Here is a 22,692-nt window from a genome sequence, read left to right as displayed (position 1 = left end):
TTCAGAGGTCTCGCTGGGCTGGGCCGGGTTGTTTACAGGGTCAAGGAATCATTCATGCTGTTACTTCTTTTTTTAATTTAATCAGATTTTTCAATCTTTCCAATAGCATCTGGACAATCTTTCAATTCTTGTCTGGTGATAATGAAATCATTAAAAAATGTACCAGAACCCCTTTTGCTTATCTCTGTGCCATTTGGAACATATGTGCATAAATTGAACACCACTTGCTCGCTGGTTTTCTTTCTGTTCTCTCTCCCCTTGTTCTTAAAATCCCCGTTTGAATTCAGTCACCGAAAGAGCCGGGTATCTGAGTCAAGTATGATGCCGGGAGGTGCGCCTCCGAGTCCTCCACATGGCTCCCATCTAGGCGGCAAGCCACACTCTACTCAGCACATTTTTTGGCTTAAGTGACCTAGAGTCTGGGGTCTTTTTTTGGTGAAGATTTTCTTTAGCTTCCCAGTTGATCTTATAGCAATAATAGCCACCCTAGTTTGGGCATTTCACAAATAGCTCATAGATGACCGTGGGGAATCCAACTGTGCTTTTGGGACTAGCAGCTAAACTATCTTAGCACTCTTGACATACATCAAAGAACACGCCCTTTCTTGGAAACCACGTTGCCAGCCTTTTCCAGCCACGGGGCCCGTGCAAGCAAGAAGAGAGCAATTCCGGCTGGTCCCAAGAGAGGCCTCCCTGGAAGAGATGCGAAAGACTTTTCCAGAAGGAGCTTGCTCCAAAGCATAAAAGGTTCAGCCTCCAGCCGATGATTCAAAAAAAGTTTTTAAAGCCTTTTTACGGAAACAATTTAAAGCCAGCTGCACTGATCGATCAGTGATTTGATTTTGCTTTGTTAGGAGGGATTTGTAATGTGCTTTTAAATGTTTTTGTTCCTGGCCTTCATTGATAGCAAGTTCTGCCTGAGGCTACTTCTCAAAACTCGTCACTGGAGCTTTCAAGTCTGTGAATAACGAGAATAATTTTAATCCGGACCTCTCTCCCCTCCTTTCTCTCTATACGCAGAAGGAATTGTTGGGGGGAGGGGTGTCAGAATTGTTCATCAAATTCTGCCAAATGTAAAACCTATAAAAAGGAGTTATTTGTCTTTAAAAGAAAAGGGAGAGCAAGGGAGAAAATTCTATTTACAAAGTCAGAGAGAGTCAAGTGGATTTCATGTTCTCAAGTACGTTCAGTTTGTGTCAGAAAGTGTCCAGCTCTTCAAGGCTTGTCTGCCTGGTGCCCGCTGCAATTAAAAACTAAAGTCCAAAAAATACCCAAATCATAGCAGAACACGCTATTTTTATAATAAATAGATTTTATAGAAACTTTTTAATTAATAGCTTTTAAAGTTTGTTATTGCGCGTTTAATGGCATTGTGAACTATCAAATTTATGTTCTCTAAACTACCACAAAATAGTGGTTGTTCTATTATTACGGTCTGAAATTATAGTCTAAAATAATATAGGCTTTACTATAGAAACTGTGCTCCTAATTTAATCACTTCTGATATCTCCTAGGCTTATAGAAACCCGGCCTTTGATTTTTTTTAATGACATGCACACGCATGTTATTTTTTATAATGTAAGCATATGCTTACACATGTATGATCTTTGTGAGTTTATTCAGCGAGAAACCAAATATGTGAGGAAAACAGACTTTTGAAGTGGCACCTTAATTGTCTGTCATGCATGTTCCACAGATCATTACTGAATGTTTACAGGTCCTGCGTGGGGTGACTTTACACCAAAGGAGAAGGTAACATATCTTCATTGTTTATAAAAAAGACAGCTCCTAATGGACCATATTAGCTTTAACACAAACTATTAAATCCCCTTCATTAAATTTCTCTGTGTTCAGTCTCAGCATCTCGTTAGCTCTGGGAAGTAGGTGCAAACTCCGAAGGGAAGCTGAGCACACATTGAGACGATTAGAGACCACGGTTATTAGATAAGCCTCGGAGGATGTTTTTCTTGGGCGGCTCACAAGCATTTTGAAAGAGTTGTGTTCCAGGTTTGAGGTCCCGTGTTTCTTCCTCTTAAACCACGAGCAGCTGCAGCACATGCCCCACTTCTGCCGGCCCTGTAATGATTTCCTTCCTTCGGAGGCTTCGGGAGTCCTCCTTCTGCCCTGTGAAAAAAGGGACAAATATTTTAATCCAAGCAAAATGCTGAAGCAGGTTTTGTTGGTTTCAGGGAAGAAACTCAATACAGCTCCAGCGCTGAGTGTAGGCCTCAAATTGGAACCATCTGGGCTGCAGAAGGGCTCCGAGACCTTTGGGCAAGGCAGGGACAGGCTTGCCTAGGGCTGCAGCCCATCCACCTGCAGAGACGCCGTCGTCTGGGCAGGCGGCTGGACTCCCCCCAGGATCGGAGCCTCTCACCCAGCAGAGAGCCCGCACGGCCTGGCACTGGCGGTTCGGAATGTCAAGTAAGGAAGGGTGACAACTGTTCAGGCGACAACTTATTAAGTAAATATTCCTCATCACGACAAGAAGCCATCGTTATTCTTTGGGAACATATCTGACACAAATCAGACAGAAACACACATTTCCTAACTATTTCTTTTTAGCGGTCAGGGGAGAAAGTCTTCAGGAAACTATAGGTGGGTGTACACGATATTTTCCGAGTTATCCTTAAAGCTAGAAAATAAAAGGTGTTGGAAAAGCCATGCATGCGTGTTTTGAGATTCTCTGTCCTCTTCTCATTTTTTTGTTTACAGTGTTGTTATTCTTATTGGCTCAGTTTATTTTCCAGCTAAGTGAAAGCACTTCTCCAGTGTGCTCTAATATCTAAACACAGAAGACGGAGGCAGCTCCTGGGAGCTTATTTTAAATAAAGTATTTTTGAAATTTTTCTATTTGCAGACTCTCCATGGCTGAGGGATGAGGCTATCAACTGAGTTTCAAACAAAAAGGACCAGGGTCTTTGTTTAGACAATGACCAGAAATCTGATCACTTAATTTTAAAACCAGCTCATAATATATATTCTGGAAAGAAAATGGGACACCAAGAACAGATCGAAATGGTACACGAGTTGTCCATTTAATAAACATATTTTCCAAATATGGGTTGGTGAGGAATATGTCATTTTTAATCTGAGTTTTAAATTGTTTACTCTAGTTAACAGCATAACTACTACAGCGTGGCCACTACAGAATCCTAATTAATATGACCAGACGCGACACCTTGAGAGCGAGAGCCCCACGACGACCTCAGCACGGAGGTCGGAGGGGACACGGGGAAAAATACTCAGTCCCTGGAAAAAGTGGCAGTTCAGGGACAATACAGGAGAGGTTGTTGAAATCTTAAATTTAGTTAAATTCTTAGAAGTGTAAATTGATCTAGCTTCTAATCTTTTAAAATAAGCCATTGGACTGCCCTTTTTTGCTTATTTTAATTAAATGTATTGGCTGACGGAAATCATACAGTCAAGATGTAGATAATATACATATAGACATATTTTTTAAAAATATTTTTGAAAATAAAAACTGTCAGCCCAAATACATATATTTTTTATCTCTAAAGGGAAAATAGGCGTTTAAAAATAATATTTGGATAGCAAGGCTCACAGAACATCTCTCATTTTCCAAAGTTCTAAGAATATAAAGGATGTGTACGGTGAAGGTTTCTGAACGTGTTTCAAGGGGCGAGAAGGCCCGTAAAGGACTTGGTCCTCAAGTGTTCGCACCCCTCATCCCAGCTGGCTGGGAGGCGTACAGGAGGGCCGTGTGCGCTGGGCTTACTGTTTTTTGCCCTGTTCCAAATTTATACGCATGAATCTAAATTTTTAACCAAATCTTTCTTCTCTTTCCTCTTGAGGATGCTTCAAGCTCCTGCCTACGCACCCAGCTGCACCCAGAGACATCTTCCTCCCTCCCACCTCGCCAGCCGGCACCACCGTTCAGCCACAGGGTCAGACTTAATGGAGCTGAGCACACTTCCTATCAAGCTTCCTGTGGAAAGCCAGTCAGCTGAGACTGAGAAAGGCCGCCACACGCTCGAAGTCCCTGGAAATCAAACGGGGAGCTGGGCACGGGGGCAGTGGCCCTTTCAGGCTATTGCTTTGATACTTTTGATATGGGCTTAGGTTTCTCTAGAAGACTCTGGCACTGCCTCCTCCATGTAGCTCTGAGAGAACATCCATGCCCCTTGTCTGGGACAAGGGGCCTAGGCAACTCCGATGAGTTGTGAATTTCTGAAAAGTACCAACGCCTAGACTCAGGAAATTAAGAAATTCTGCCATGTGTCTTCATTAGTATTTTTCAGTGCAGGATTTGATATCATCAACTTAGCCCCTAAATTAAAGCAATGAATATAACAGTCACAATGCAATAAAGTCAATGTTATGATAGTTTTATTTGAAATGTACTGTTCTCTACAAGTGGGAACTAATCGATATAAATATATTACACATACATTATTTGAGAGAAAGCCCACCGCCTTCTTAGGAAAAGTGAACAGCCGAGAGTGGGCAATTTCAGACTGATTTATGAACTGAGAAAATCCTTCTGTTTTTTTTTTTAATTTTTTTTTTTTTGCCTAAAATGGTCAGGAGGTGATGAAGACTGACTTCCCAGCCCTTCACTGCCAAATCTTAACTTTCTGAAAACTTACAGAAATGCTTGATTAAAACTAGAATAAAAATCTCCAGTTGCCTTCAGCAAACCACAGCACAAGGGTGGGAAAAACAGTGCCAGGTTGCAGTTTAAGCATAGTTACTTGGCGCCTGCTGAAAGCACTGCTCCCTTCCTGTTTAATAATTAATTCAACTTTAAAGCCCCAAGGATCTGGACTCGGCACCAGCTTCACAAAGCAGTACAGAAACAAAATGCTTCCAGAACCGGAGGGGGGACGGAGGAAGAAAGAATCTAACATTTCAAGAAACATCACCACATGGGGCCGGTGAGCGGGGGTGGGGTTTGGAGGTGGAAAGAACCAGGGTGGAGAAACTCAAAATAAAATAAATACACACAAAAGCAAGGTTATTCACGGCCACTGGCACCAGGACTGGGAGGGCACAGTGAGCCAGAAGTCATCCATTCGGGAAGCAGGCTGGGTGCCCGGAGGCTAGTGGGACCAAGAGGGTAATAGGCTCAGTCTCTGGAAAAGGAGAGACCCAGCTCCCTCTTCATTAGTGGCCTCTGCTCATTAGTCAGAGCATCGCACTGGAAAAGGCATCAAAGGCAGGCAGTCGCCCCTGCCTTCACTCCCCTCATCCTCCACCCAAGCCCCAGACTCACACTTCTACCAGGGACAGTCAGGGAACGCTCTGAGGGGAGGGTGGCCCTGGAGGAAATGTGGACACGCGCGCGCACGCGCGCACACACACACACACACACACAGCTGAAGGCAGACGGGAAGGACTTACTGAGTGGTAGCCGCTCTGTGCACTAACAACAACATGGAAGCCAAGCAAGTCACCAGACTTACAGATTCAGTTACAGAAGGTGTCACCCAACACGGCGGCAGGTCACTGCAGAAAGGAGCCAAATGTCTGGTGGGGTGCCTTGCACTGTGCTTTGTGATTTTTCTAATTCGTTTGCTTTCTCTAAGCTGGTGAACCCAGTGCAGAAAGTAATACACTGTGGACGCTTAAAAGAGACAGAAGCCACTAATACCTTATCAAATCTCTTATCACACCCAGGTATGAGGAAGAACTTTTCCAGAACGACTGCAAGCAGACCCACCTGCAGCCACACAATCCAGTATCAAACTGCATGGAGTGTGTTGTTGCATTCCAGGAAACCTAAGCACCCCAAAGCCTGGCAAAGAGATGGTGCGGACCAGCAACAAACGGATTAATTACACGAAATGAAGGCCCGGGCGGCCGGAGAAAAGAGGAAAGCTATTTAAACATCAAATGTATTTACTTTTCGCTTATTATTATTATAGAGGAGGCATGGCATGGAGCACTCACATACATCCTCTGAGACCGTCGTAGGGTATTTCGAAAAAGACATTCAAGTAATTAAATGGTTGAGTTGAACAAATAATGACCTGAATACTTTTCCCAATCCCTAAAAAGAGATGTTTTTAACACTCTATGATTGTCAAAACTATATGGATTTTCTTTATATGTCACTTAATACATAAATTAGTTATAAACGTTTAAATCACACCTCCTTCATATCTTTTTCTCCCATGTCAGACTGATGGCATTGCCTTGAAAATGCAGCAGCCGTCTTTCAAAAATAAGCTTTGTATTCTTCTCGACTGAGTCCACAAAACTGCCAAATGCAAGTCTGAAACTAGTTTCCAGTTATTAAACAGTTTCAAAACCAGAAGGTCAATATGTTTTCTCTATTTTTGAGTCAGTGAACATCTAGCTGTTATTTTTTATTTTTCTTTATTTTTTTGCTGAGAAAGATTTGCCCCAAGCTAATGTTTGTGCCAGTCTTCCTCTATTTTGTATATGGGTTGCTGCCACAGCATGGCCACCGACAAGTGGTGTAGGTCTGCACCTGGGAACCGAACACAGGCTGGACCCTGTCGTTTTTATTTTTTGATTTCAAGTTCGGATTCAAGCTAATGTCCCTGTTTTCTTGTGAAGCTCATAGTGGTTGGGATCAGTGAGGGATATGACCTCAACCAATTTACCTAACCTTGCCGTGCCTCAGTGTCCTGACCTGGGAAATGGGGATAATCGTCTTTGTTCCTTCACGAAGTTGAGATGAGGATTTAGAGGCATCGTGCGTGTGGGGCCCTCAGCACAATGTTAGCTGAGCACAAAGCTCACGTCAGATCCCTGAGTGGTGGCCCTTCTGCGCTTTCTTGCCAGGCACACCTTCCTTGCCCTCCTGGGTTGCGAGTATTTAACCCACTTGGGATGTTCTGAATCCTCGCATGCTCCCTTTCACTTTACAAAATAGGTGAGTTTTAATGATTTGTAAATTCAATTTCCATGAGGCCAATCTTACTTCTGAGACACAAGGGCACTTCCTATTTAAAGGACCCTCACAGCGGATCCTTTCTTAGAGCAGCAAATTCCTTTGTGGTGAGAGTAATTATCTATCAGCTTGTCTTTTTTTTTTTTTTTTTTTTTTTAACAAATCCAGACATTTGCGGGAGGCAGGGTGTGTTAGCGGAAAGAACACTGGACTACGAGACAAGCCAGCCCCGGGGCTGGTCCACCCACTAACTGTAAACCGGGCGAGTCGCACTCAGGCGCAGCGCGCGCACCGGTTCCCACCGCAGCAGACGAGGCCCCCGCAACCCCTCTCAGCGCACCAAGTGTTCGCTGTGTACAGTGCGCCCCGAAAGCCGTTCTCTGAGGGGCCGGGGCCCACATCGACACCCAGAGCCCGTGCTAGATGGGTCTGGACTGTGGTGAGTGCTGTCTCAGAGCCACGAGTGAAACAGACCAGAGGACGCCGAGGCCCACGCAGCTCGCAGACCTCTGACTCCCCGGGATCATGGAGGCCCGACCTCTGGTTAGCGGTCCAGGCACCGACCCCGCTCACTAAATGTTGGCTCGGCCTGGGCTTTATGGAAACCCGGGGGATCGGCGGTGTTAGGCTTGCAAGGTACCACCTGTGGATATAAATGTGCCCTAGAAAAGGAAAAAATGTGACCCCCTGATTAGAAGAGAGGACATCAAGCTTGAGTCTCTGGTAACCAACGTATTTCCTAGTGCTTTCTATTCAAAACTTACCCACACGAGCTTAAAATATTTTGTCAGAAAACTGACACCTGGGCCCCTTGAACACCTTACCCTGATCACCTTTGGCACCATGGCCATGTCACCCTGCCACAGTGCGAGAGATTGGGCTCCGGGTTTAATTTCTATTGTTAAATGTCCTACCTCAGTATGGGTAGATGTCTATTCGGGTCCCTTTCACACTTTTCTCTTCTGGGCTCTTTTAGACTCTCACCTTGGGCTTTGCTAAGTATCCCAGTCCATTTGAACAGCACACAATTTCGTCAGCTATTGGTCACCACATTGCTTGAGCATGAAGCTTTCAAAGGAAATTACAGTGAAAAAAATAAGATCTGGTATTGGTTATTAACTCCACCTCAGGGTGACTTCTCTTCAGGGGCAATTAAATAGCAGCTCTGCGCTGTTAAGTTTAGTGGCTTTACTCGTAGGTGGCACATCTTCTTCAAGGACAACTTGGGCTCAGATCTGCTTTGATTTGACATGATGAAGCTGAGGCTGCCTCTGCAAAACCAGATTTCATTTGAAATTCTAGGTGTGACCACATATCTGTGAGCTGACCTTTCTTTAAGAAGCAAGTTTTGCATTACCAGGTAAATGCCCTTTCCGGGGAATTCTCATGGAACACTGGTGACATCCTGTGGTCAGTTGGGTTTAAGGCAGCCGGCCTTCTCAGCAACTATCTCAGGGAATAAAGAAGTAAATGCCCCACATCAATCCTACTTGGTTTTGCCAAACCAAAAAGAAAAAAGAAGTACATTCTTATTTCTAATCATTTTTACAATATGAACAGCTCCCTTTTGGAGCAACGCAATTTTTCGGTGAATGCGGACAAAGCACATTCTGGTAGTGAGTATTTTGGTAAGGAGAGATAGTTCATGGAAGCGAGATACAGCTTCATCAAAGCAGAGGACGGGTGCCATGATGTCGGGCCTCGCTCCGCGATGGTACCTGGTTCTCACCATCTGCTTGGTACGTCCTCTGTACCTTGGCTTCACGTCTACTCCTTGCAGGAGACAGCCTTCTGCAAAAGGGCACACAGCGTGGCTTAAAGGGAAAACAGTGGGTATTTTGGCATTTTTACACCAGTGACAGTAAATTGAAGCCATTTAGTTGTAAATGTGATATTACACTTGACGGTTTCCCCTGGCAAAGCGCTGAGCGGCCCAGATTGAATGGAGCCAAAGAGATGGAACCGGGAGAGCAAAGCCAGTCGCCAGAGTAGCCGACCAAAGGGGCTCGTAAAAGCATTTGTCAGTCGTTTAGAATCATAACTCAGCTCCACACTCGTGGTACCAGGAGCAACGGGCTCGGTTTCAGCTGTAGAGAGCAGGCAATGGAGTTTATGTTGTTCTTCTGTTTATTAAAAACGGATGGGAGCACTTGACAGAAAAATCAAACTTCTGGTCATGGCTCATTAATCCCTGTTGTATCTGTCAGGGGGATGTGCGTGGAGTTCCAACAAGCCCCTGGAAGTCGAGCACAGCCGAGCCTCGGTGCTTTCTCTAATTTTGAATGGAAAAAGAGATGCCAATCACCTTGAAGGGGAGAGAAGAGGAGGTTATTCTTAACCCACCTACTTTGGACATTAAATGTAAGTGAGTTGGTTTAAGATAAAAGTGACTATGGTGAAGAATTTTATTACCAATATTTGTCATAGAGCTTTCTCCAGGAGAAGCAGAAAGGTAAAGATGAATGTGGAATAAAGTCTAATATTATGGCTCTTTTATGATAAGCCCAGCTCTCGGAGACAGATCCTCCGGGGAACTGTGCGGGCGCCTCATATCTGTGTACGCTAACTGAAGTGTAGGCCTCTGTTCAATAATGCCCAGGCCTCCTCCCTGGAGATGGAGACCAGACTCTGGTCAACTCAGGCTGTTTACACCAAGCCATGAGAAAGGACCAGCAGTATTCCAGTGCCTCTGTAGGGAACAATGGGCATTTATAAGACAATGGTTTTTCCAAGCCTTCACCCTGTGCCTGCTGCACCCTTGGGCTGAGAAAAACCACAGAGCTGGGAGAAATGCTGCTTCTCCTGCTGACTTGGAGCTTGGGCTCTGAGGTCACATTCACGAATCTCCCAAGGCCCCTGATTCCTTGTGTGTAAAAGGCGTGTAAGGACAATGATTTAGCATCTACCCCGGAGGATGGCCGAAGGGTTAAATGAGATAATGAGTGTAAATCACGTAAACACAGCACCTGGCCCACAGGAAGCACTCAGTACAAGTTGTTCTGGAAAGTATTATTATCGGCCCCATCATCATCGTTATTACGGACAGCACTGTTCGCTCTAAGCTGTGCTCCCCCTACGCTGCGTCCTCAAGCCACACATCAGGAGCGTGTGAGGAGGATGAAGAGTGAGGTGGGAGACAGGTCCTGCTAGGTCAACTCACTCTACTGGTTGGGGGCGATTATTAAACTAATAATTTTGAACTCTATTCTGGGCTCGGCGCTGTGAATGATACAGAGAAGTTTTAAATGTAGTTTCTGCATTCAATAAACTTAAATCCAATCCATGTTCGCGGATACAGGAAGTTTTCTGTGTAGGCAATCTTAAGGCAATAGCTTTAAAGCAAAGTAAGCGAAGCCCCTGAAGGGAGACCAGTGCCGAGCAGAGTGAGAATTCAGGAGGGAGCGGGCGAGCAAACCCAGCACCTGCTACACATTTGGGTTCACTCCCTAGGAGGTAAGGATTAGCTGGAGTCACACCCTCGAGGCTTTCCAGGAGGGCCCAGCGCCTCCTTGTGAATTCCTGGTTCTTTTTAAATTTGGGTTTTGTTTAGAAACATACACGGTGGGTCCCTTTCTTTGCCGAATATTCTCTGCCAATGGAGAATTGAAACCAAATTGTCTGAGCATGGAGCAGGTCTGAGATAGAAGTTAGAAGCTCTGACAACATCTACCACTGTGGTCCTTTCTTCATCTGCCACCTAACTCCAAGTAAATTCTTCCGAAGAGAGTTACCGAACACCCGCAATGGTAGGTGTAAAGCATGATGCCAGATCTGACTGGAGATACACAGATGACATGGCTTCTCCATCAGGGAACCTCCATTCCAGGCAGAAAGGAGCTTCTTGTACACAAAAGAGTATGATGTAAAATAGATGTTCGTGACACACGCTAAGAGCCAGCCAAACAGGACAGAGTTCAGAACAGAGAGGGAGCCCCTCCATTGACAGCCATCGGGAAACCCTTCTGGGTTAAGAGGTTTTATTTTCACTGGGCCCTGGAAGCCAACAATTAGGATCTGGCAAGTGCGACAGACGTGTCTATGAGAGGGCCTGCAAGTAGAGGGACCGGCAGCACAGAGGCCTGGGGCCAAGATGGCATGGTGTTTACACAGGAAGGAATATTAGGAAACCTGCAAAGTATCTGCGGAAATCTCCGCTTGATAAAGACAAACAAGCGTATTTCAAGGAATGCTTTGCTTGGGAAACTTTATCCTGCTAATCCTGTTGGAACGAGTTCATTCCACCGAAAGAGGTGAATCAAGATTTGGGAATCTAATTAACCCTGTGGTTTGTGTTTATGTTATAACTCAAACCTGCTTAACTCTCCCTTTCTCACTCGGCCAGAGCATGCAAATCTAAGGACTGCGGGCACAGCGTCATAAGGGAGCATCGTGGCTGTGAGCCGTATTTTCAGTTTTATTAGCATTTCTTATTTGCCCACAGCCTGATTTCTTTTCAGGTTGACATAATTTGCATGATTGAGTTAATCCAAGTGTGAAATGCAGAGGGACCTGATTCAATGGGTGGCCAGAAAGGGGGCGTTATTAGGATATAAAGGAGATGGGGCAGGGCTGGGCCTCCGCAGGTCCGGGTGCAAACAGGCTCCAATAGGACACACGGACTGACCACAGGACAGAGAACGTTCCGGAAGAGTAAACTGTGTTCGCTCAGCGTCTGAAATGCGTTTTTCAAGGCCCTTCTTTACAAAATATTCATCAGGCTAGGCGCTGTATTTGAGCTGGGCAAACAGGCATTCTCATGTGGCATTGAACCTCTTCGCCAAACTCCTCTAGCCCTCCTTGTAAAAGGGATCTTTGCAGCACTTTAATTCATTAACCTTTTAATTTAAAATAATTTTAAATTTACAGAAAGGTCCTACAGAGAGCCCTGTATACCCTTCACCTGCCTTCCCTGAATGGTGTTTTTTTGGGTTTTTTTTTGAGGAAGATTAGCCCTGAGCTAACATCTGCTGCCATTCCTCCCCTTTTTTTGCTGAGGAAGACTGGTGCTGAGCTAACATCCGAGCCCATCTTCCTCCACTTTATATGTGGGACGCCTACCACAGTGTGGCTTGCCAAGAGGTGCCATGTCCACACCTGGGATCCGAACTGGCGAACCCCAGGATGCCAAAGCGGAACATGTCAACTTAACCACTGCGCCACCGGCCGTCCCCTCCCTGAATGTTAACATCTCACATTACTATGGCATATTTGTCAAAACTAAGACATTAAAGTTAGTATGGTCCTGGTAACTAAACTATAGACTTCATTCAGATTGCCCCAGTTTTTTCACTAGTGTCACTTTATTCATTTTGAAAGAGGTATGTCACCCCTACTCATTTGGGGAGGTACTTTTAACCAGCAGAGAAAGTCCTTCTTGATTCCATTTTGCAGCTTGACGTCCCTGCTTGACCTTTTGGCTTATCAGGGCACAAAGCACACTCCCCGAAAAGCCGAGCAAAACCCTCCAGCCCCCACGTGCACCCTACATCCTTCCCGGATCTCTGAGGAGGATGGGTTGTCTGCTCAGCCATTGAGAAGACCAGAAGGCCAGCTCCAAGGAGCAGCTGTGAATCACTGGCATCAATCGACCGGCTGTGGCATGCAGGCCGTCCTCAGAGATCTTCAGACCCAAAGGCAAGACCTGGAAGGGTGGCACAAGGACATTCAAGGAGGGGGCATTTGGTGAAGATCTTACCAAGCAGTGGTTCTTGCCTTTTTCTTTTTTATTGCAAACTCTTTTAATCATAATATATAATCCCTTATATCCTCTTAGAAGTTTTTCCAAATAATTTCACTGTTTTGTGATTTTTTTCACTTCAAAATATTTTTGTATCAATGTTATTAAAATCATATCTTTGGCTTCATACTTTACAATCTTTAAATATTATTATCTCTAAGATATATTACATCTTAATTTTACCAAGATAGAAATGACATAGATGTTTCATTCACTTTAAAGTAACAATTCAAGAAAAAGCATATTTTTTTGATGAATTAATTTTAAAATGATATATTGTTTCATCTTTGGAGACTGAATGTATATTAAAATTCAGGTTGCAATTTAACCACTCATTACTGTGTCAAAGGTACTAATAAATCTATTTGATGGCCCAATGTTTAGAAATCTCACATATTGTCCTTTAAAAATTAACTGGCTTATTTTTATAATTGTTGCATTGTTTTCTCAATGACAAGACAAGGGAGAACATTTCACAGTAATATTTGTGAAAACTTTGCAAATAACACATTGGGTGTATAAATAGTTTTACATTTTTAATTCCCAGTACATTAAAAACTAAATTGGATGTGTTTGTGTCTTTTTAACACTGAATTTTGAAGTGCTGGTGACACGGCTGTGCGCAATACAAGACATTCTGCAGATCAATGCAGATAATCTTAAGAGGAATTTGCAGACTCATTGTCATTTTATGCTTCTTGTTAATAACTGCTTTGTAACATCAACGTCCCTGATGCTTTTCTTTCTAGCCAAATAGCCAAATATAAGCTTAAACTACACCACATGTGACTAAGAATAAAAGTACGTTACGCCCGCACAGTGGTGAAAACTCCTGGAGTGCAATGTGCCCAGGTGGGTGACAAACCAGCAGGGTCATTAGCACGCCTCTGAGATCCAAAGTCATCCTCAGGCATGTTCACTAGATACCTGTCAGAAGGCTCATAACTGTTTAAGCAGGAAAATATTCCAAGAGTCATTTTACCCATTAAATCTGCTGCCCTGGGACACTTGCACGTATATCTCAAACCTTAGGTTGCAGAAAGGCCCATGAACCGGGACCATGGGCTTTGGACATTTGGGGACAGGAAAGGGAGGAAAGTGGAAGAGCAATAGGTTGAATGTTTAATCTCTTGCTATTGATGGATTCCCTTCAATTTCATCACCTTTGACCCCCTTCTCTCCTATGGTTCCTGGAGCTGAACATCCTTTTCCTGCAAATTCACAAGGGTTTCCTGCCTAAACTTTCTGACAGATCACTCCATCTGGGGAGAGAGAAGTGGCCACATGGGGAGAGAAACAGAGCAGAGAGAAACCATGTACTCTAGAAAAAAAAGCTATTATAGTTTCTAGTCTAGAAAAACATATATATAAAACCTACTTAATCTTGTAGTAAAGGCTTCAATATGTGTGTGACACTGGACGTGGAACATTAATCACCATTCTCACCAACATAACAATAATAAGCAAGGTTATAGAGCTTGGCATTTTAATTTTGTTTGGTTTTTTCTCATTTTATTAACAGAAAACCCTGGATTCTTACATCCGTTCTATTCTCTTTTCACCAGATACAAGACAGTAGTTGAAGTGCCAGGTCTTATTGTGATCAAATTGTTAAAACTATCTGGCACATTAGCATGTGATCCAACTTTTAGCAAAAGTTACAACTTTTCTTATGTTATAGGAATTAACCTTCAGCCTCTAGTGCGGGGAAATGAACAGGAAAATATCTGTTTCGGGACGTATTATAAAAGGAAATTTTTGTATTACCACAGGTTAATCCTCAATAGACATGTGACTTTGGCGAGCTCAGGTCTGATAGTTAATTTCCATCTGGTATCTGAGCTGAGATGGGGCCATGGGTAGGAAGACAAATCATGGGGTTCTTTCAAGAGAGTGGTGGAACCTGAACTTCCCGACACTACACTGGACCGTGTGACACCCTCTTCACTCACCCATGGCTTTAGGTTTGGGACTGGGGATTTTAAGAGGGCTCAGCACTTGCCCATTTAGCTCATTACTGTATGCCCCGTGGTTAGTACTTACTTGGAACATAGGAGAGACTCAAAAAGTATTTATTTAAAAAATGAACGAATCTATGAATGAAAGGAGGGGTAAAAATGATGGAATCTACATATCAACCAAGTAATTCACACAAAGAACAATTATTAGAGGGCTACACGCTTCCAGGCCAGTCAGTTCACAAAGTCAGATTCGTGAATGCGATTTTTGAACAACAAACAAACTTGCACTGCATCTGTCTTGCTGGCAAAAGGTAGAAGACTATTTATAGGAGAATATTTCTTTTCTCTTTTTAAATTTTACTTTTTATTATGAAAATATTCTAATATATACAAAAGTAGAAAAAAGTAATGCAATGAGCCCCCATGTACCCATCACCCAGCTTCAAGGATTAGCTACAAAAAGGCCAAACATTTGAACCCTAATCACTCATCACCCCCGACCTGCACTAGATTATTCAAAAGCAAATCTCAGATATTGTATAATTTCATCCATAGATATTTTAGCATCTATCTCTAAAAGATGCTATAATATGCAACAAAAATCTCTTTATATTATCAAACCCCCAATCACCATTAAAATTTTCCACATGTTCTCATAATTTTTTATTAAAGCAGTTTGTTCAAATCAGAATCAAAACAAGGTGCCAACTGCATTTAGCTGAGACATCTCTTAAGTCTTTTTTAATCTGTAGGTTTCCTCTTCCTCTTTTCTTTCCCTGAAATTTATCTGTTGAAGAAACCAGGTTGTTTGCTCTGTAAAATTTCCCAAATTCTGACTTTTCATTGCATTCCCACGGTGTCTTTACTGTGCTCCTCTGGCCCCTGTATCTCCCATACGCTGGTAGTTAGATTTACAGGCTGAACGAGATCCAGCTTTGTGTTATGTACTTCCCATTATAGCCCATGAGGAAGTCTTAATATTGGGCTGCCTCTCTTTTATGTGATATTAATGTTGATTAATAGCTTCAGACATTGTCAGACTGATCTGTTTATTATAATGTTCCCCATCAGCTATTCACCATGATTTAATTGCCATTAGTGATCATTGGCTAGATTCAATCTTTTATTTGGGGTTTTGAAATAGTGATGTTCTATTTCTACCGTTTCTTGCAAAAACACATTTCTTAAAAACATGGTATTATTCTACAAGCCTCCATCATCTTGTATATAAAATGGCAGTAATAATACCTGCCTTACCTACATGACAGAAATGTTGGTGGATGGATGCACAAAGCATCTGGTAAGCCGAAGTCACCATACAAATGTGTGGTAGGCCACGGTGATCCCCCAAAATTTATCCAACCTCAGAAGCACCAAAAAAACCATGCTAGCAACTGACTTGGGAATAGGCTTATGACCCAACCCTCATGGATGAATCGCGAGGGGAAGGAAGCCTCCTGAGAAGCTTCTGGGAAAGGTCCTTCCTCCTCAGCTAGAGCCATAGGAAGAGACAGTAGCTCTTCTTTCCTCTAAACAATGTCATATCTGGATTGGCACCTGGAATGGCTGCTGTCACTTGCTACCAGCCTCGCTGCTACACTGAGAAGAGATGGCGAGCACTTGGATCCTTGATAACACTATTAATCTGCTGATTCAACCAACTCTGGAGCCCATCATTCTAAGGAATCTCCTGCTCTGAGATAAAATATTTGTTATTTATAGCTACTTTGAATTTGAGTTTCTGTTGCAATATAAGTCATCCTAACTAGTACAGGAGGTCAGGAATGACCATGGTGGTGATGGTGATGGGTATACCAGTGTGAAACAGTGCCAAGACAGAAGTCCGCCTTAGAGGTGGTGAATAGAATTTGAACATGTAAACTTGCATTGTTAGTCAACACTTGTGTATACACTCTGTATAAAGCATTGTGCAAAATACCAGTGAAATTTTACACAGAGATTTCCAGGAATGGGCCATACATAATTTCTAGTTAAAAGATGTCAGCTCTGATTTCTGTGCTGGGAAATGGTACCAGCCCATGACGTCATGATCTTTCTTGAGTCTGGTTTCCTGTTTAATGTGGAACCATCTTGTAATCTCTTTGGAAGGTAGTAACATGTATGAACGGAGGAAGCACTGAATTCAGTTGCACCTCAGGAAAGTGTTAAACGACTTCCTAAAATTGTGACTTCCCACCCATGGCTTTTAAGACACTGTCAAAGGTAATTTAACATGCACAATATCTTCCTCATTTGAAAAATAGTTTCTTTCAGAACATAAAATAATGTAATTCCTCCTAAAAGATATTTTTAAATGCCAGAAATATGCTATATGTACAAAATCTTGTGTCTAACTTATATAAAACATCTTCTCATCTTAGATTTGATATAAAATTGTGTAGTTGGGAAAATAGAATGAAACTGAAAGTTCTTCAGAGAATTCTTCATCCTCCAAAATGCTATTAAGAGGTCTCACTCTTTAAGAGTCAGGCTGGATGGAGGGTGTGTAAAAATATTAAAATTCATCCTTGTCTGGGGAGGGGAATACTAGAGAACTAGCCCAAGTGAAGAGAAAGAAACCAACCAGGAAAGAACAGTGGGCAGGAATGTAAAAATGGGGAAAAGAAGGTGGGAGCGGGAACTAGAACTTGGCCTGAGACAGTGCCAGATTTCAGGGTTGAGAAACATAGATGAAGCATAAAAACAGACACTACAGGCCCTGGGACAAACCAATCCAAAGACTAAATGCTGGGCTGGCCCCGTGGCTGAGTGGTTAAGTTCGCACGCTCCGCTGCAGGCGGCCCAGTGTTTCGTTGGTTCGCGTCCTGGGCGCGGACATGGCACTGCTCATCAAACCACGCTGAGGCAGCGTCCCACATGCCACAACTAGAAGGACCCACAACGACGAATACACAACTATGTACCAGAGGGCTTTGGGGAGAAAAAGGAAAAAATAAAAATAAATAAATAAAAAAGACTAAATGCTGGACGCATTATCAAGATGTCTTGAAAGAGACAAAAGGGCTCATGATCGGGGACATAGGGACTCCTGCCGTGTCATGGATTCTGACTTCTGAGGACCCTGTGGACAGCAGAGCAGAACCCTGCCAGGTCTTTTTGCGCCATCCTCTCCCCTTCCAGCCCCATATCAGACAATACTCTGCTGCTATTCATAGGGTTTTCATGGCCAATTTTTTGGAAGTGGGGGGCCGGGTCCTTCTTCCTAGTCTGTCTTAGTCATCTCCACTGAAACCTGTCCACCATGAGTGTCCCTGCTGGTATTTGAAATACTAGTGGCAGAGCTTTCAGTGTCACAGCAACACATAGCTGCCACAGTATAACAGACAGATGGGTGGTGTGGTTCTCTGGCCGGGAAACGAACCCAGGCCAAGGTAGGGGTTAACAGAGTTACTTAGAAAAGAGGACAGGGAGGCCCAGCGAAGATGAGGAAGTGGCTCTAGACTGGTGTAGATTTTACTTTGAACCTGCGTGGTGATTCTGCACTTAAGGAATGGCCTTACTTTCCAGGGCCCAGGCCCAGCGTGACCTAAAGAAGGAGATGCATGTAGGAATGGGGGAAGCCTGCAATGAATCGAGGCTCCCGAAACATAAAGCCACAGGATAGAAAGGTACTGTGGCACTGTTTGGTGGAACCAAACCCTTTAGGGGATGGACATGAGAGTGTGGAGTCCAGGAGGCCAGAGGGAGGGTAAAAAAGGAAGGAAGGGCATTTATTCCCTCAACATTGTCCCTGCTAAGTCACCGTCTTCTACAAAAGACCACTACTCCCATCAGATAGCTCACTCCCTTCAGCCCACTCACATTCATACTTTCGATGAGCCCACTGACCCTGTCTCTCTCTCACTCTCTCTCTCTCACAGACACACACACACACACACCCCTGGGCAAGCGCTCCCTCCCGTCGTCCGCATTCACGTTCAGGTGTGGTAAAGCTCCTGCCCTTAGCAGCAGATCCTGCACCATCCCTTACTGCTTTTCCTAAACTTCCCCTACATCTTTGCAAAGACGCCTCTCAAGCTCTGCTCGGTTACCCAGCTCTGAAAGTGCCCTTAGACAAGACTCTCACTGACACGCGGACTAAACTAACCATTGCTGATAAAGTTATTTTTTTGTTGTTTCTTTACTTGCAGGGCAGATTTGTAAGAGAGTCGGTGAAGCAATCTCCTTGCTTGTGATGAAAACGAAAGAGCAAGATGACCCCTCTGTGGGAGTCAGTGATTGAAGGCTGACTGGAGAACCAGGGCCTCTGCGCCATGCCGTAGTGACAACAAGGAAAACCAGCCTGGAGGCATGGGCTCCAGAGACGGTCACGTCACCGGGGGTGTGCATACACACTCTTGTGGCCAGGCAGGTCCACTCCTGCCCCTAATGCCTGTGTCGGTGGGATGGCTAGGGCCAGACTACTGGCACCCCAGCTTTGCAGAAAGTGCGGGGAGAGGGCCAGCCCCGTGGCAGGGTGGCTGAGTTCGTGCGTTCTACTCTGGTGGCCCAGGGTTCACTGGTTCGGATCCTGGGCACAGACCTAGCACAGCTCATCAAGCCATGCTGAGGGGGCATCCCACATAGAAGATCCAGAAGAACGTACAACTAGGATATACAGCTATGTACTGGGGAGCTTTGGGGAGGGAAAAAAAGAGGAAGATTGGCAACAGATGTCAGCTCAGGGCCAGTCTTCCTCACGAAATACTTGCAGAAATAAATTTGTTAAAAAAAAAAAAAAAAAGAAAGAAAGTGCAGGGAGCAGCAGCAACCTGAGAGCGCATGGAGACAGCACCCAGAAAGGACCCCCTCTCCTCACAACCTTCTTCATCTTTACATTCTAGAATCTGGATTTCTGCTCGAGGTCGGCACACCTGACTCCCTGACACTCAAGACTCTCTCGTGCATCTTCGGTGACTTCCACAAGAAACCTCAGTGCTCTTAGATGAGATCAATGGCTCAGTGGTGAACATTCAACAGATACCCACTGAGCTTTCTTATAAGTAACATCCTGTGGATGGTTCTGTGGGCAACTTAGTTCTCAAAGATCTGGTCTGAGGAGTCCAGTTCACTCTTTCTAACCTAAATTACTCAATCTCTTCAGGTAGCCCGAATCCACCAGGTGTTGACAGGGATTACTTTAATTCATACTATGTAGACAATTCTTCCACTTATTCACTCACTCAACAAATATCTATGGTTTGCTGGGTACTGGCACTACACTCAGTTATAAGAATAAATAAAGCCATGGTACCTGCCTGGAAGAGCGGGACATGGAAAAGTCAACACCCGCCTGGAACACAGTGTTGTCGGGACCCAGGGAGCCTGTGAGCAAAGAGCAATAGGAGGACAGAGAGGGAGCAGCCGATTCTGCTGTGGCAGGGATGGGGCCAGCGGAGTCAGAAAAGGCCCTCAAAAGTGGTGACGTTGTAATTGGGTCTTCAAAGAGGAATGGGATTTTACCAGGCAAAGAAAGGGGACAAGGGCATTCCAGACCCAGGGAATAGCATGAATGAAGACATGAAGATTTCCCTTAGCCAACCCGCCCGTGGTCCTTCTCTTCCATACAGCCTTCCAACGCTAAAGGCCCTTGGGCCTTAGTCCTGAGTTCTCTGCTCTTTCTTCTGTCATTCATTCCCATTAGTGAGGAAATCTGATCGTGTGCATTTAAATCTCTCTGTTGATGTCTCTAGAGCTCTCGCCTGTGCTCCAGGCTCATATATCCAACTGTTGACTTGACATTTCCATTTGGATGTCTGTAGGCATCTTAAGATTATCCCACCCAAACCAGGTCTCAATAAAGGACCACACAGTTAGGAAGAAATCTGAGAGTCTTGCTCCACTGCTCTCTCACCCCGTCCAATCTACCAGTAGGTCCTGTTGGTTCTACTGCCAAAATGCACCTTAAATCCATCCCTTTCTCTCCATCTCCACCGTCACTCTTTGTGTCTAAGCCACCTTCATATCTTGTCTGGACTACTGAAATAGTCTGACAACTGCTCTCCCCAATTCTATTCTGTTCTCCATAAGGCATTCAGGCTGATGTTTTTTAAGCATAATTATTTTACTCCCCAGCTTAAAATCCTTTAATGATTGCCCACTCCACCTAAAATAAAACCCCACGCTCTCCAACTTGGCTTATGAGGGCTTCAGGATCTGGCTCTACCCACCTCCATGGGTTCCTGGAAACTATGGGGCTCTTTCTAGCTTTGGGGCCAAGTCTCCTGCAGAGTTTTATGTGGCTGACTCCTTCCAACCCTTTAAGTGTTAACTGAAATGTTTCCTCCTCAGCAGGGTTTTCCTCGACCACCTTGCCTAAAATACTACCCCCCCCCCCGACTTACTCTCCATAATATCCCCTTGTTGATGTCTTTTACAGAACTCACCACAACACAAGCAGTGCATGGACTTTAACTGAACACTTATCACGTGTCTTCCCTGCTGCAATGCAAGTTTCCCATTGGTGGAAACCCTAACTGTCTTGTGCTCTATCGTATCATATCATATTCCTACAACCTGGCACATACGTAAATTTAGGTGGTACCTAAAGAGAGTGACTGAATGAATAATGTTTGTCTCTCTCTTGGCTCTCCCTAGGTCCTCATCGCTGAACCCCTATCTTTTTCCAAGAGCATCCTCTGGAAACTCAATCCGCCACCAGGCCCTGTGTCAACTGATTGATGCTGGGACGGGTTCCCTTCCAGATGGCAGATGTGAGGCTGACATCACAATGTTTGGAGTTCAAAACTTCTCCCTGAGTGCCTTTGGCTGCCAATTTAGGAAAATCCCAGTGTTGATGGGGATGTCTCCTGGGTTTTTGTGTTGTTTTATTTTTAATCTAAATCAGAGCTTTCCCCCCTCCTTCTGTTCCTCATGTTCCTTCCCTCCTGCTTGTCCATGATGGCTCAGGGCCAAGCCTGACCTACTGCCTTGGTTGTACTCCTGACCTGTTAGACCAAGTGCTTTTGATGAAAGATAAAGAACAAAGAAGGAGCTGGTGAGTGACCCGTCTACTGAGTAAGGTGGCACCAGGAGGTTGCGGCTCTCTGACTCCCACTGCCGCCTTGGCCCAGTTCAGTAGAAAAGGAAGGAAAAAATAAAGATGAGACATGAGTGGGCAGGACAGGATAGTGAATATTAATGTAATTATTTGCTCCTTTAGTAAGACTTAAGAGCGACCTTCTGCTGGTTCCATGTCTACTTCCAAAGTTTTTCAAATTTATTTTTAATTTTCAAGATGATCATAATGAACTGAAAAGAGGTAGATATCTGTTTGGGAAATAAGTAATTAAATACAGTATTTAATCTAACCATTAGCTGATATTCTCCTTTCTCAATTTATGTTGATTACAATCCGTTTACTGAATGTGTGTACAGCATAATTTATGGCGGTTCAACCTTTACTGGATATATATTATATGCTGGGTAATAAGCATATCAGCCACAAGGGATCCAAAGATGAATGAGACACCCTATCTGTCTTGAGGGAAGTTCAGAGGGCAGGCAAACATGTAAACAATTAATTAAAACAGCGTGATGCCTGCAATGGTAGGAGTGTGTGCAAGGGAGAGAACAGGGAGTATATTTTGCACATGAGAGAAATACAAATAGTCTGTGACCAGAGATCAGACTGTGGCAGTTTGTGAGCATGGCCCCTGAATCCCGTGAGACTTCTCCTATAGAGAGAGGAGATCTGCGGCCCCTGTCCTTGAACCTGGGCTCTGTGACCGTTTAACTGATACAGAAAAACATGGGAGTGACACTGTGCCAGTTTTCAAGCCTTAAGGAACTGGCAGCTTCCACTTCTCGTCTCTTAGGTTGCCGGCCCTCGGAAGCTGACTCCATGCTGGGAGGAAGCCCGAAGCAGCCCACCTGGAGCGAACACAGTGCGGCCCTCAGACTTCACGAACAGAGAGAGAGGTTGGCCAGGCCTCTGCTGCTCCAGCCGTCACTGTTACAGCTTCAACCTCTGTCCTACTGGGCTCCACCAGGGAGTTCTGCTGGTCTCACTGGAGTCTCTCACGCAGTTACTGGCGGTAGGTAGCGGGGGCTGGAGTCATCTGAAGGCTTGCCTGAGACCCTGAGGTGGCTGGCCTCCTCCCTCCCTGTGT

At 44.4% G+C, this 22,692-nt stretch overlaps 2 long non-coding RNA genes across 2 annotated transcripts in view; one reads left to right on the top strand and one right to left on the bottom strand.

Moving 5' to 3' along the window:
• Positions 1 to 1,564: 1,564 nt before the first annotated feature.
• LOC138917803 (uncharacterized) overlaps positions 1,565 to 22,692 on the bottom strand; it is a 77,541-nt gene continuing 56,413 nt past the window's right edge. Inside the window, exon 6 of the long non-coding RNA XR_011426240.1 lies at positions 1,565 to 2,124. This is a non-coding gene — a long non-coding RNA (uncharacterized lncRNA). The remainder of the gene's footprint in view (positions 2,125 to 22,692) is intronic.
• Positions 2,096 to 6,280, top strand: LOC138917802 (uncharacterized). The gene is made up of 2 exons (XR_011426239.1): positions 2,096 to 4,898; positions 5,641 to 6,280. It is a non-coding gene; the product is annotated as an uncharacterized lncRNA (long non-coding RNA).

The sequence above is a fragment of the Equus caballus genome, chromosome 15, assembly GCF_041296265.1.
Source record: "Equus caballus isolate H_3958 breed thoroughbred chromosome 15, TB-T2T, whole genome shotgun sequence".
Taxonomy (NCBI): Eukaryota; Metazoa; Chordata; class Mammalia; order Perissodactyla; family Equidae; genus Equus; species Equus caballus.
Note: the sequence above shows the minus strand (reverse complement) of the source record. Positions and strands in the feature narration are given on the sequence as shown.